Here is a 16,858-nt window from a genome sequence, read left to right as displayed (position 1 = left end):
ATAAGAGCACCACCTCGGACCCAGCTGTCTCACACACCGGATGGATAAGACCCGAAGGTACGTTGGGCGTACCGGATCTCGTACGCGGGGCGTAGGGCGAAGCGACGTGGCGTTCATCGGATGCGAGGTTGGCCTTCATCGGACGGCTCAGATCGAGCCACGTCATCTATCTCGCATCAGATTTCGTGATTTTCTACTTCGACTTATAAAAATCATAACTTTTGCATGATCTCTGTTTTTGACGTTCTTTATATCCACGCGAAGGCGGGAACATACTCTATAACTTTCGTATAGACTTTGTCGGCTAATTTTGACTCTATTTTAAAAGTTATATTTTTAACAGGCCGGAACAAGATTGGTCCGTTAAAAATTCATAACTTCTTCATCTGACGTTCGTTTTCGTCTGTCTTTTTATCGTTACGCTACAAATAAGGAGATCTTCGATTCTTGTTTAGGTTGTGTCGGCTAAAAATTGTTCGGTATAATATTCGAACTTCGGGTTGTGCCTGTACACTGCCAAGCCGAAACTTCGAAAAATCATAGCTTCGTTATACGAAGTCAGATTTGGGCATTCTTTTTATGGATGCTCTCGGTTTAACGTATTCTACGAATTTTGTTTAGATTGCTAAGGCTGAATATCGCTCTATCGTAAATTCACTACTTACGTTTCCCGATGTCGTGCCGGTTTCGTCTCGAAACTTCGACGGGTCATAACTTCTTCGTTATAACTCGGATTTCGGCATTCTTTATATGTACGGAAACCTTGTAACATATTGTACAACTTGGTTAAGATTATTTATTCTAAATAATCTTTTGTCAAAAAGTCATTTTCGACCCCTATTACCTCTAAATTGACTAGTCCGGATCTACGGACGTTATAGTTTCCCCTCTCTTGCACTTCTTCCCATTCTCCTTGTAAATATGGACATATGTTGGAATGATGTCCATCTTGGGTGCAAAAATAGAAAAGAAGAGGTATGGGCTACAAACTTTGGTCACTTCCAATCATCATAACTATCTGAGCTAGCTCAGAAAGTTGGTATTCAACGCAAGGAGTGTTCATTTCCAAGCCATACTTTTTTTTCAATTTCGGGATTATAGATTAGAGTATCTATACGATGAGATATGAGCATAGAGAAACAAAGTGATAAAAAAAATAAACCAATCCCTGGCAACTGCGCCAAAATTTGGTGGTTGTCGAAGCCAACAAAATAAATAACCCTAAAGTTTGTACACTAAAATAGTGTATAGTGGTAACGGGGTTGAATCCATGGAGATTGATTCGATTTGTTACTCAATGAAATAATAATAATTAACACTACTCATGACATAAAAAAATGTATAAATTCTGTTGGGCCGCTAGTTCTAAAACCGTTTTTTCAGTTATATATATTAAAAACAACTTAACAACGATTATGTTATGTATATAAACAATTTATACGGTTTTTTTTATGTCAAGAGTATTATTAATATACAAAAACATATTTTTTTATACGATCCATATCGTTTTTTTTTTATTTCAAAGACATAAAAAAATATAATATATGAAAACATATTTTTTATACGAAAACTTATTTTTAAAGAAATAAAAAAATATATTTTACGTAAAATAAATACATAAAAATACATACAAATTATTTGTAAAAAATAATTTTTTTTTGTAATACGACTAAAATACTTTTTGTTTTATTTAAAAAAAAGTTATGTAAAAAAATGTTTTTTTATAATTTATTTATTATTTAAATATTAACGTTTTTGTTATTATATAAATTAGTTTTAGGGTGTTATACCAAGCGAGCAATCACCTCAATTGGTTAAGGTTTTGGTCAAATAAAAAAGGTGGAGGTTGTGAGTTTGAGCCTTATCCCCTTCCTTCAGCAAATTAATTTATTTTTTCAAACAAATTTCAGTCCTTACAGATTTAGTCCCTAACGGCGTTTTACTAACAGTATTAGTAAAAAGGGCCAACTTTGCAAGTTTCGCAAACCACAAGGACCATTTCCATAAAAAACAAATTAATAGAGACTGACTTTGTGATTTTTGGTAAACCATAGGGACCATTTTTGTAATTTTGTCTTAATAAAATGTGAAAATAACTGTCTAAAAAAGATTTAGATTTATGAGTTATAGTTCTCCAAGCAATCATAATTCTTCACTTTATTCAATATATAATATCTTATGAAAAATAGATAAAAAATGAATTTTGGTATCTTTTATATATATAGTTTTATTAAGTTGTTTACTTTAATTGTAGGCATTAGAAGCAAGCATGAAAAGGAAAACTAATGAGAAGAACTTGGAACTTATAATCATAAGTCAGAGTGAGACTAATATGAAGAATATAAGAAAATTGTACAAGAACATATACGAGAATGAGATAATTTAAGAGACGCAATAATAGAAAGCATTTCAATCAGGGATTTTAAAGTTTTTCTTGTCGGATTGGCCATGAAAAATATCATCGGCTCACTTTAATTTATATGAATAGCACGAGAAAAGGAAATTTTGTTATATTTGAGTTTAATACACTTTTCAACGAACTCATTTTAATTGACAAACAATATAATATCATTATTATCATTATCATCTGATACATAAAGATAATTTATGTGTAGGGTTATACAAAAATAAATTGACATAAAAATGTACCTTTTACTAAGGGCTTATTAATTAAATTAGATTTTTATTTTCGAAAAAAATCCATAAACAAACCAAAAAATAATAATTTTCTTTGAGGGGGGCAAATCACATGGGCACACTTAAGTTCATGAATAGCCTAGAAAAGGACTATCTAGTCTTATTCATACATCTAATAAATCAATACACGTACATATATTATAATCAAAACATGACTATCATTATTAAAACAACGATGATGACCATGAAAGTCTTAGACACAAACTTGGTTGCACTGCTTGGTGCGGGTGCTGGAGACATCGATCCTTGTTGGACATCGATAACCAACTTTTGGTTAAAGTCAGCACAATGTTCTTCCACGCCACAAATGTACCACTTCTTGCCCGGTGCCACTAAGGTCACAACGTCGTTTCCAGATGTAAGGCCGGTGCTAGGTGGCGGAACAGTGCAAGTAGCAAAGGAACTAGCATTCACTTTGTAAACGTTATGTACATTTACCGGGTATTTGAACACTGCATCCAATGAAAAATATATCTATTTTATATATTATTATTTTTTTCAATACCAAAAAGAACGTGAAGATTTTTTGACAAGATTGTTACTCAATCTTATATTTGATCAATAATATGAGAAATAAATGTACGAGAAATTAGGTTGGGTTCACAAGCCTAAATTTTCTATTTATGCTATTGTTATTTCTAGCATATTTTTTTAAATGTTATAATAAAAAGAGTTGCACTATGATAAACAACTCACCTAGTTTGTCACCAACGTAGAAAACTTTGTTTTTAGCCCACACTTGATAGTCATAATTTATGGTCCAACCACTAGCATCTCCCACCACGTATTCGGTGGCCATAATTGTTGACGGAAGTAGCACCACAACCAGTATGGCAAAAACAAGAACAAGGTGATTAAAAGTAGCCATTGCCTGTGTTGAGGTTCTGGATGGAAATACGTTGTTTTTTGTTCTTGAATGTGATTTACAAAGATGTAAAAGTGATTATTTATAATTTATAATTTATAATAAATTAGATTTCTTGGAAATATCTACATGTATACCGTGTACAATGAGATTGTTATTCTCGATATTCTTTTCCGGCTTTTCTTTGTCATTTTCTTGGTTTTAATTTTGTACTTGGAGAGGCCATATTAAAATACTAAGATATGGGCAAAGGACATTATGTGAAATTCCAATAACTAATATGACGTAATGGACAACTAAATTAATACTTGAAATATTAATAATAAGACAAAAAAAAAATAGAAAATATCATTTATTTCATAACGATAGTTGGTGAGTAAATTCATAAATTTAGGTTAGAACCCTTGGAGAATAATAATAACATGAATACTTAAAAGAAAACAATAAATAAAATTTTAACTTTAATTAAAAACTATATAAAATGTAATAACTCAAGTCAAAATAAAAATATATAATACATATAATCAGATTATATTAATATAAAAAAATGATTAGTTCAAAATTAATGGGTTAATTATATACAAATAATGAGATATTATGTTTAGAAATCGTCATCCATGATTAGACCATAAATTTGAGCAACTGATGAAACCTTAGACAATATATAGAGCTCGGAATTTTTGGTGGAAACTCCTCTAAAATTGCAACAATCGACTGAGAGTCAAGGAAGAAATAGGATGTAGAAGTTGAAGATTTTCGGAGTTTTCTTGAAATTAAGGTATGGTTATTCGATTTTAAGCTTGATGTAGATGCTTAGATAGATTAATATGGTTCCTAAACATGTTTTGGTTCAACTTCTTGTCTCAATTTCATCCAACTAATACCATAATCGACAAGATTTATAAGAAACGTTTTGTTGTTTTTTTTTGTTTTTTTTTTTTTTTAATAGTTGTTTTATCCATTCTCTTATAGAGTGAAACTTAAATAATTGTTTATGGATTATCGATAGACAAAGGTGGAGATTATTAAGTTATTTGATATTATTTTGAGAAAAATCCAAGTTTATATTTAAAAATGATTGTGAATAAGAACTTTTCGGGTGAAGCAGGAGACTCCTGAGATTGGGCTGATACAGGTTGTTTTATGGATGGCTTAAGAGTCAACTGGAATGAGTTTGGTAAATGACATATACCAGACCCACTATTTTTTTTTATTATTATTATTTTTTTTTACAGTTCCAAGAGGGTATGATTTATTGAGTAAATTACTAAAATCGTCCCTATGGTTTTGTCAAAATTTCATGTTCGGTTCCTAACTTTTTCTTTGCAATCGGACCGTCCCTATGGTTTGATTTCGTTGTGTTTTTCGTCCCTATGGTTTGATCAAAATTGCACGTTTGGTCCTTAGTTTTATGTATGTAAGGGACGAAAAACGCAACAAAATCAAACCATAGGGACGATCCGAGTGCAAAAGAAAAGTTAGAGACCAAACGTGAAATTTTGACCAAACCATAAGGACGATTTTAGTAATTTACTCTTTATTTAAGTATTAAAAAAAACACTTTTAAACCCTAAACTTTTAGTCTTATGTATTTTAGACCGGTACAAATAGAAATCAAAAGTTTAAACCCCTAAGTTTTATAATTTATTGATTTGAAGATTCAAATTCGATATATTTTATTTTAGCTTCTGTCCTTTTATATTTAAAGGTTAAAACAATTTTCTGTTGGATTTTACAAAAGGCCATTTAAATATTTTAGCATTTAGTTTTATTATTTACTTTCGAGTAATATTTTAAAGGGAAAGTATTATAATTTATTCAAGAAGGTTATTACAAAAATAATAATTAACAACTATAATTAATATTAGTCGGTTGGGTGAGACAAGTGAGCAGTTGAACAAATGATCGCAAAGGTTGTTTTCTAGGGATGTTGCCTTAGAAAAATTTATTGGTGGAATGTAGGGTATGAGTAGCGTGATAAGATTTGATTAAGACCTAACGCCGACAAGGTGACTTTCGTGTGAATTTTGTGGTTGCTTGCATGAAAAATTAATTCTAATTTATTTACAATTACATGTTACCGTTGTTATTGCTATAAATATTTATGTGGACTTTATGAACTATTTCATGTAGGGTGAAATGGATAGGTGACATATGTGTAGGGAACGGGTGTATTAACTACACGGTCTTATTATTAATCGTCGTACAGGGTGTCGGTACGCGGCGGAGAGCTTACGTTCTGATTAATTATCCGTAAGCATATTTGTTGTGCCTGACGGATGTATTTGTTCCCTGGAAATGACAGTAATTCCCTAATATGTCACCAATGGTGGAAAGAAATGAAAATAATTATATTTTATAAATTGTCACATTTGTTTTTATTTTATTGACGTCAATATACATGAAAATCACATACTTACTAGGCTTTAGGCTTACCCATTAGAATTTTTAAATACATGCAACCCAGGAAATAACGTAGCAAGTGGTAGCGGGAATGAGAATTATAAAGCTCACGCTTGAAAAATGCGACAAGTTTTGAGAAAGACGTAACACACCAAGTGTTTATTTAAATTTCTATTTGCTTCCGCTATAATTAATTAATGACCTTAGTATTTAAATTTTTGAATTTTAAAGGCTTGTAAGACCATGCTGAGATAATAATTATATTTGAAATTTGGGGCGTTATATAAAATTAAACATTACATTACCATAAAAATTATCATTTGAAAAACTCATCATTATCATAACTAAAAATTATTAAAATAACATTTTTTAAATCATTAACGTGCAACCTACAAATATAGATATATACTATTTCGTTAATATAAATACCTTAAAATTTCACTTTCAACCTTTTAATAATATATATTTAATTTGCATAAGTTTTTATTATAATATAAGAATAACTATTATAGTTAATAACGATAAATTAGTTAGTTTTTATAATATATATCTATTAATATTTGAGTAAATTACTGAAATCGTCCCTGTGCTTTGGTCAAAATTGCAAGTTTGGTCCCTAACTTTTTTTTTGCACTCGGATCGTCCCTGTGATTTGCTTTTGTTGTGTTTTTCGTCCCTATGGTTTGGTAAAAGTTGCATGTTTGGTCCCTAACTTTATGTATTTAAGGGACGAAAAATGCAACAAAATCAAACCATAGGGACGAAAAACGCAACAAAATCAAACCACAGGGACGATCCAAGTGCAAAAAAAAAAAAAATTAGGGACCAAACCACAGGGACGATTTCAGTAATTTACTCTTAATATTTTAACCATGACTTTACTTTTGTACAACCCATAAACATTCACCTAGTTTGAGTAGAACTAGACCTATCCTGAATGGTTGAATCCCGACGCATTCATTTAAATTACAAAGGGTTGAGAAAAACCGATCATAGATATAATAGGAGTTGAAAACAATTTTTTCTTTTTAATTGTTCAACTTCCTTTGTTGACTTTTAGACCTAATTTGGTGTCATCATGACTTTAAGTCAAGTTTGGTGAATAATCGAGATCGATGTAATTTATTGAGGATCTCATCAATGATGTGTATAGGTACTTGGTTGTGGGCGGTAGACTTATTGAGAGCTCGATAATCCACATAAAACCTCCACAAACCATTCTTCTATTTACAAGTAAGACGAGACTTAGAAAATGGATTAGTTAAACGCTTTATAATTCTGAATTGTAGCATCTCTTGAGTTAATTGACTAACTACCGATACCGATATGGATGCATATTAAATGCTTATATTCCATTTTGAAGGGTGATGGAGTAGTCATGGTATCTTACCGGGGTAACTCGGGTTTCTTATGAAACACATCAACATACTCTTCAACTAAGTCCCCAAGAAAATTTGGAATTTCTATTTTATGTTTTTTCTTTTTCTTCATCTTGAATCTATTGCATTAGATAAGAATTCCAGCTCAATACTTTTTAGAGATCTAATCATGGTATGGTATTTAGGGACATTTTTTCTCGCTCCAAATCCAAATCCCCACTTAAAATAGCGGTGACCTCGTTTATAGTAAACTACATCATTTGTGTCTTCTAATTAGTTGTGACACCCCCTCTAGTTTTTCCAACCATTAGATTTAGACCTCCCTAATTCTGGTCGCCTAAGAACAAAGATACTCATTAATTTCCGGCCCTTGAAGGCTCAACAAAACCTCGTGACATTCTCTATTTCCCTTAATCGTCACCTCGATGTCGGCCGACACTCAAAATTTAGTTGTGGGAAATACATGTACCAATAGTTATTATTATTATTATTTTCATATTTGTAGAAGAAGATGTGGATCAAAATTTTGCCGTTTGCAAATAGAACACTATTTGTTTTTTTTTTTTTTTGTTAAGTCTTTAGGCTTTATATATATATATATATATATATATATATATATATATATATATATATATATATATATATATATATATATAGGGAAGAGTTATATGGAAAATGAATTATTAGGGCAACACATATTTGAACCAATGAAAACATGACAACACATCACTTTCACAATAACTTCCACAATACATTACTTGTGAAGAAAGAAATATACACGTGTCATTTGATTATTGGTTCAGGTAGATGTTGCCCTAATTAATTGTTTTCCATAGAACTCATTCCTATATATATATATATATATATATATATATATATATATATATATATATATATATATATATATATATATATACTAAAAATGAAATCATCATAACTATACGAAAGTCATTACCACCACTACCATTATCATCTTCGAAAACCATTACATTCCAAAAATTAATTAAAAATCATATTTGAATTCAAAACAAAATGAACCATACGAAATGTCGCCGGCTTAAGCGATACTGGGATACCATTAAAGAGGATTTATTCGGCTAATATGGTGGTTTCAAGAAGCCCATACTATCCCTAAAATATGTCATGCTTCTTTTATTGCACTTATTCTGAAAAGAGTAGCGGATTCAGAAAAAAATATTACTGGATCTATTTTATATGAAAAATTAAACACAAATTCGAACCTAGAAAAAATCTGAAATTTTGAGGTTTCTTTGGGAGTTTTTTTTGTTAAAAAGATTACAAAAGTATGTTTTTTCAGCAAATGTGGGTGCCAAAGGGATAATTTCAGCAAAAAAATAATTTTTTAAGGGTTGTTTTTTAGCAAATGTCGGTGCCAAAATGGATAATTTCAAGAAACAATGAATTTTTTAAGGGTTATTTTAATAAAATGTGGTTAATATCAATTTCAAGTGGGGTCCATTGACCCCCTTATTACATTGTGGCTTCCCGAAGGTGAATGATCCAAAATTTATTGTTGATTTCCGACCAATTAGTTTAATTTGTTGTCAATATGGTAAAATTCTCGCCAATCGTCTGTATTTGGTTATCGGGTCTATTGTCAGCATTGAACAATAAGCGTTTTTAAGAATTGTCAAATCCTGGATGGTCCAATGATGTTGAATGAGATTATCGGGTATTGCAAGGCGGTGATAAAGAAGTTGATGATTTTTAAGGTCGACTTAAAGAAGGCTTATGGTTGTTTAGAATGGGGATATTTATTGGATGCCAAAAAGAAAATGGGGTTCTCTCCTTGTTTGAGCGATTGGATTATGGCTACTCTTTCTTCTAGAGCCTCTATTATCATGAATGATGCTCCTACTCAAGAGTTCCATGTGGAGCGTGGCTTAGCACATGATGATCCACTTTGGACCTTTTAATTTGTTCTTACAATGGAGGGTTTCCACGTTGGGTTAGTGGAAGCTAGTTCGGTAGGGCCGGCCTTATGCTTTAGTGAGTAAAGGTAGGGCTTAGGGCCCCAATTGTAAGGGATCCCATTTAATTTCAAGTCCAGCTCATAAGTATCCAAAAAATCACGCCTGTTGATCGATTCTTCAAGCGATGAGTACGACACTACGACGATTGAAATTCCTTTCTTTTTCTCCATTCTCAGACTCAATTCTAGGCCTTCTCCATTCGATTCTTCTACTCTTCTGTTGAACCGTTGAATCGTTGCTGCTGTTCTTCACTCTTCAAACTTTAGTTCTTATTCCTTCTTCATTCTTGGTTTCTCCATCGCTCAAAAGTTAAAAATCATTGTTCATTGTCCATTGATTTGATGATTTGCTACTATTTTGCTGTCATTCAGTCATTGAAACGGTAACAGGTAATGTGTTTGTATTTTAAATTTTCAAAAAAAAGAAAAAAAACTAAGTGGTGATGCCGTGATGGAGGATTGGAGGTTCTTTAATGAATAAATGCAATTTAGGTTATATTAATCTGGAATACTCTTGGGTATTATTATGGTTTATTTAAATGATCTTTGGTTTCTTTGTTTTTTTTTCAACATAGGTCGATAGGCAATTTTATGTATAAGAATAATCAAAACTATAAACTGTTTGCAATAATCTTGATATAGAAGCTTTGTCGGTTAAGAAAAGTGGCCAAAGGTAATCAGATTGGTATGACTCATTTGATTGGTTGATTCTAAAGATTGTATATTTTAGTCTTTTAGAAAAAAAAAACAAACAAACACTTTATATATATATATATATATATATATATATATATATATATATATATATATATATATATATATATATATATATATATATATATATATATATATATATATATATATATATATATATTTTACGACGGATGTGGAATTGGAATATGAGACACCCCTTGTTGGGGTTAATAGCCAATTAATTAGGGTTAATCTTTTGACAATGGACATGAGTAACTAGATTATTTTAACAACCCATTAAGCCACATAATTCTTATGAATCTTTTGCAATCTAACGAATGGTTTTTTTGTATTTTAATTGTTTTTGGCTTTATCCAAATGGCATGGATGATCAAAGTTGTTAATCTTTTTAATCTTTTTGATTTTTTATTTCAGATTGGCAAATTTCATTGTTCACTGATTCCAGATTGGCTGATTCCAAATTGGCAGATTCCATTGTTTTTGAGTTTTCCATTATCTCAGGGGCGGTATAATTCTAAACCATATCTTCTATACTTATAGTTATTACTAATCAAGTGATTAATAACCATATCAAAGATAAAATACGAATCTGGTGCTTCAAAAAAGAAACGAAAAATGTAAGAAGAAGTTTTTATAGATAAACATATACAAGCCCGGATAAAGGAGGAGTGTTTATAATATTAAGTATAGTAAATGTCAAAGGGCCCCAAATTTTTTGTTCACTTATGGCCCCCAAACTTGTTGAGCCGGCCCTGTAGTTCGGCTGGTGCTTTTCGCAGAATTGATATAGGACTGGAGTTAGAAGTTTCTCATTTTCTATATGAAGATGATGTTATTTTATTATATTGTTGGGAGTTGGAAAATGCTATAAAAATTCTTCGCATCCTTAAGGTTTTTCAGATGGCTTCGGGTTTAAAAATTAATTTACCTAAAAGTAAATAATCGGAGTTGGAGTTTTTTTAGGGGGTTCATAAGGTGGTAGATTTATTGGTTGTTATGTGGTCAGGTTACCATTTATGTATTTGCGATGCCGATTGGAAAAAATATGAATCGTGTAAATACTTTGAAATCGGTCATTAATAAGTTTTTGTTGAAATCGTCAGCATGAAAATCGAGATTACTATCGGTGGTAGGTCGTATGACTCTTATCAAGGCTATGCTAGGAAGTCTTGGTATTTATTATTTGTCTAATTTTAGAGCTCTGGTTGTTGTTTTGAAGAATATCGAGTCTATCAGAGCATGTTTTTCTGGGTATTGATATTGGGGAGCGCAAGACTTATTGGATTGCTTGGAGACAGGTTATGGCTAGTAAAGAAAACGAAGACCTTGGTACCGGAAGTCTTATCTCTTTAAAAAACAACTATTTTGTTTAAATGATATTGGGGAATTTTTGAGTAACCAGAAGCTTAATGGGTTCGTGTCATTAAAGTTGTGCATGGTTGGGGGATAGAGTTCCTTCTCGCTTTGGTGGGTAAAGTATATGATCGAATGTCTTGTGTTCGATTGATCATTTAGTGTCTAAAGGGAGTGACCTAAAATCTTTGTGTAAGATTAAGGTTGGGATCGGAGATAAACTAGTTTCGATGGATTCTTGGCTAGGTGAAGGTTTGTTAACAAACAATTTTGATGTGGTTTTTCCTCTAAACAAATAAACAAATTTCGGAATGCTTTGGTGGTTAACATAAGTTATGAGGAAATGCTTCTTTTGACTTGTAGAAGGGTGTCGAGAGGAGGAGTAGAATATACTCAATGGGATACTTTGCTTTTTTTTTGAACTGCGAGATTAATAGTTAGAAGTTAGTATTGCGAAATCGTCAACACCTATATTAGAACTCGAAACCTCCAAAACTAAGAGGCAAAGTCTTTACCAAGTGGGCTAGTCCCACATTGGCGGAGGCTTTGCTTATTAAGCTACATAGATTATTTATTTATTTTGCTATTGATAGGTATCTATGAGAGCCGGAGACATTTGGTGATTTTATTGTTGCTTCGACTAGACATCTTTTGGATTTGATTTTTCTTATGTTTGCTAGTCCCCAACGAGATGGAATTGTTTAGTTCCAACTTAACTAAACATTCTATCATGACACATTCAAAATGACAAAAATCCTAGAAGGTTGAACTTAAGAGACAAAGGCATTGACTTGGATTCCGTATGATGTCACGTTTCTAATTCTATTGGGGAGTCTTCCGGTCATTTGTTTATTAATCGCATGAATATTTCCCCTTTATGGCATCTGATTGGTGTTTGGTGTTAACATCTCCTTCCACATTTTCTAATTTCATTTTGTGAGTTATTCTTCTAGTATGCCAGCTTTTAAAATGAGGTACTTCAATTAGTTGCACCGGTTATTGTCACATTTTGGTCTCTTTGGAATTTTAGGAACAATCTAATTTTTTGGAGCGGAGAAGCCTAGGAGAGATTCACTTTTTGATGATATAGTGTCCTTTCGTATTTTTGGGTTTGCAATAGGCATAAGAATTATAAAATGTTTTGGGATTGTTGGTTGTGCAAACCCTAGTTAGCTACTTTGTAGTTTTTTCTTGTTTTTACATATTTCTGCCGTTCTAAAAAACAGATACTATGAATAAGAGTTGAGTATTCTCAAATAAAACATCTTAATCATCATATGAATCTAACCATGAAAACTTAACGTCATATTTGGTAACTTATCATCATGCTTTGACATTGATGGCCAGCTTCTGGTTGTATAAAGCACAATGGTTCCCTACGCCACAAATAAACCAACTTTCGCCTGGAGACATTAAGGATACGATGTCATGTCCAGAGGTGTGAGCTTTGCTTGGGGGCGGAATAATGCAGTTTGCATACGAACTACCATTAACTATGAAGACATTATGTATGCCTTTCGGATAATTAAACACTGTAATATCAAGTAAAATCATATGTAGCATTAAAAATAATTCAAAAATAAAAAACTACATTTAAAAATGTTTTATACCTAACTTGTCACCAACTTTAAAATCTTTATTGCTAGCCCATGTTTGGTAATTTAAACCGATGGTCCAACCACTGTCGTCTCCCACCACATACTCTGTTGCTATGGTGCTGGTCGGAAGTAGCACAGCATTTAAAATGGCTAATATTATGAAGATACGACTAACGATGGCCATTTATGTGATTAGAATTATATTAAAACACGATGATGTAATAGAAATGTTTTTCATCCATTTTTGAAGCTCCTAAAATGCCTATATATAGCAATTCATTTTCTTGATAACATCCAAAAAGTAACACAAAGAAAATACAAATATTAGCTAGGCACCAGCTAGTTTTGACAAGAACAAGAGTTGTATTTAGGCAACACGTTAGTTTGTTGCATTTAGTTTAGCTTCATTCAAAATTAAATACGCCAACTTGATGAATAAGAGTATTTTGCTAATAGTTTTGACAAATTTTTGTAGTTTTATACAAGATGTTTTCTTTAGAAGAAATCCACACATCATTGTGTGTATCGTACAACAAGTATTAATTCATATACTTATAAGCTATAACAAGTTAATAGTCAAACTGCATAAAAATATAAATGAAATTTTTTGAAAAACTACTCAGAATTATTGCAGCAATCCTATTTCGTTCTTTTTTTTTTGTCCCATTTGGAAATCGAGTCCATCGATTTGAGATCCCCAATATCATGTCGTCCTCAACGTCCCAAAAGAGCAATAATAATGAAATCAAAGATAAATGCAACTCTTCTGGTAGACCGTCAGGACCGTTTCAAACATATTTTAGACCCGAGACAAGAGGAAAAAATGTCCTTAAAACACACAAATCTCATCAACTTTTTTATAATAACTTGCTAATTTAAACAAAATTATTTTTACCAGCTTCTAAAAATATAACATTCTCCATTACAAAAATCCACATATTTAAAGAAAAATGCTTCTTCTAGCAGATTGCTTGGGAGTAGTAAAAACGCTTGAAATAAAATTGGTGTATCACAAAGTAACAAAGATTGGGGTGCAAACAAAATAAATAAATGATTTACCCTTGCAATCAATGAGCAACTTCCAAACAAACAAAGATTGAAAGAAATTCGAAATTATCCTAACAACATCGGACTTACAATCTGTGATCTGTGAATATAGAGTCGTGATTTCATGAAGCAATAAGTGAAGGTGAAGCGTGCTTGAAGCAGATTAGAAGAAAAATAAAAAAATGGAGTGCTCTAGCATGTGACATCGATTGATGGTGAACCGTGAATTGGGGAGTTTGCATACTTGCGTGATCGAATGAAATGAAAATCATTGATGCATTCTGATTTAATAGGAATGAACGACTCAATAAGTAACCGAGAAAATAGCCTCACATTGCTCTCGCAAGTCGCACTGTCATTTCAGTCGTAATCAATATCATCTAGGATTGAATTTCATCGATTGTCTCCTGCTTCCACATTTTTTGGGCTAATTTGTACAATTGAACTGCTAATATGGAGTGGACGAATGGGCTCAATAAATGAATTTTTTTTATACATATATGATCCTTAAAAATGTTTTATAAAGTCCATAAAAAATTTAGGCAACTTTAAAAGATAGATCATGACAGTCATCCTTATCGTGCCCACCCTCTAGAATGGGCATGGTAACAGTTGTAAGGAATCGAAAATTACAATTAGTATTAGTTAGAGTAAGGATAACCCAAGTTAAAGTTAAGTTTAGGGTAAGGATAATTCATTAAAGTTATGTTTGGGGACTGCTCTAATTGGATGGTACGTAATCTCTAATTCTTTGTTTTTTTTTTTTCTCTTTGATAAATTTCTTTTAATTTCTTATGGAATAAGCAAGTTGTAAATAAGAAATGCAAGTCTATTCATTGGATTTGTTAAATTAATCGTTATGTTTGGTTGTTATATGTTTATCTATAGAGTAAATTACACGAATTATCCCTATGGTTTGGAGTAATTTGCACGATTGATCCCAACTTATTTTTTAACTCGGAAGGTACCTACTGTTTATTTTTGTTACGCGCTTGGTCCCTGCTATTTGTTTTTGTACGCACTTGGTCCCTATCTTACCTAAAAAGACTATTATTTAAATAGGGAAAAATGGTAGGGTAGGTAAGGTAAGGTGAGATGGATGAGGTTGGGGGTGTGTTTATTTAAATAAATTAAAAAATCAAGGGAAAAATAGTCTTTATAGGTAAGACAGGGATCAAACACGTAACAAAAATAAACAGTACGGACCTTCCGAGTTAAAAAAATAAGTTAGTAACGAAACACGTAAATTACCTTAAACCATAGGGACCATTCGTGTAATTTACTCTTATCTATACTATATGTAGTATAAGGTCCCTTTATAACTTATATATCTATATGTACCGATACTATACATGCAACCCTAATTATATCAAGTATTTCCTAAACTCTGATCTCTAGTTATAAGTTTAATTGATTTCAAGTATTATGTTCTCTTTTTGGATAACTTCTCTTATTAGGTTATTTCGTATGGGTGTTTCCTTTATGTGCTAATTCAAATGTATTTTTAGTTTTTTTAAAATCATTCTTACATTCTAAATCAATTCAAAACTGACATTCAACTTTTTCAATGTGACAATGGTCGTGAGTTTGACAATCAACCTCTCCTTGATTTTTTTTCAAAAATAATGATACGAAAATTTGGTTCTCTATATCATATGCACCATAAATAACATTCTTCACACTTTGCTTATTCAAGAATCTTTGCCTACTAAATTATAGGTTGAATCCCTTTACTCTGTTTTTTATACCTTTAACCTTCTTCCTATCACCACTCTTTAGTATTGAAGAACATTTGAAATCCTTTTTGGATTTTCTCCTTTTTATACTCGTTTACGTGTTTTTGAATGCCACCGTTATCCTAACGTTGTCTCCACTTCTGTTCATAAAATTTCTTTGCGTTCATCAACATGCGTCTACCTTGGTCCATCTCTCTGTATCGTGGTTACAGATGTCTTGATCTTATAACACAAAAGATCATCATTATCTACCACCATGTCATCTTCAATGAAACACATTTTCCTTACACTTATTTTCATGCCTCCCTTAGTTTTGTTGCATGACTCATTCATACCTGATGACACTCCATCCCCTTTTCTTAGTACTCCTTATAACCTACATTTTACCGCTCATTTTCCCTCGAGCACGTCTTCATCCCCCTTTTCCTCATGCCAACACAAATACTTTGTTAAGTCATCCTCAAATGTCCTTATCCCTCCTATCACAACGCATCTTATGGTCTCCATATCTTGAACCGACTCTTTAAAGCTGTCACACCCCCGGACCAGGCGGCGGAAACGTCCGGAGGCAGGTGATTTCATTGTGCAGTATCATAACAATTGAATATAAATGAAACAGAGCAATCCAAACATCATACATTGAGATAAAAACTTACATGGTTTACTTATTGTATTTGTTCTTCGAGTTACATAAAGGTTCATAAATGGAAAAGAATCCAAACTATAGCTAAATAGTCCAGCATCTGCATCCCTTGTTACCTGCTTACTAGATCCCTGAGAATACAAGTCGTTTGAAAAGCGTCAACTAAAAAGTTGGTGAGTTCATAAGCATTTTTATATAAAATCGTTTACACTTGTTTAGAATAGTTCTCATTGTACTTTCAGAAAATCCGATATTTTCTATGAAATCGTTTGAAGTCTTGCCTTGAAAATCATGGATATATGTGTGTATGTCATCACTTTCATTCATCCTTATAAGGAGTGATTTTGAAAAGTAGTGTGATTTGTAAAAGCGAGTTGTGTACGAGAATAGTTCTTTTGAATGGTAATAGTCAACTGTTTCAATAAAAATC

General features: G+C 31.9%; 1 long non-coding RNA gene across 1 annotated transcript; it reads left to right on the top strand.

The window, feature by feature from the left end:
- The first annotated feature begins 9,192 nt into the window (after positions 1–9,192).
- On the top strand, positions 9,193–13,013 carry LOC111887463 (uncharacterized). Its single transcript, XR_006184199.2, has 3 exons — positions 9,193–9,727; positions 10,466–10,557; positions 12,752–13,013. It is a non-coding gene; the product is annotated as an uncharacterized LOC111887463 (long non-coding RNA).
- The last annotated feature ends 3,845 nt before the right edge of the window (positions 13,014–16,858 follow it).

The sequence above is a fragment of the Lactuca sativa genome, chromosome 6, assembly GCF_002870075.4.
Source record: "Lactuca sativa cultivar Salinas chromosome 6, Lsat_Salinas_v11, whole genome shotgun sequence".
Classification (NCBI taxonomy): Eukaryota; Viridiplantae; Streptophyta; class Magnoliopsida; order Asterales; family Asteraceae; genus Lactuca; species Lactuca sativa.
The sequence above is the reverse complement of the archived record's forward strand: the minus strand, read 5'-3'. Positions and strand labels throughout refer to the sequence as shown.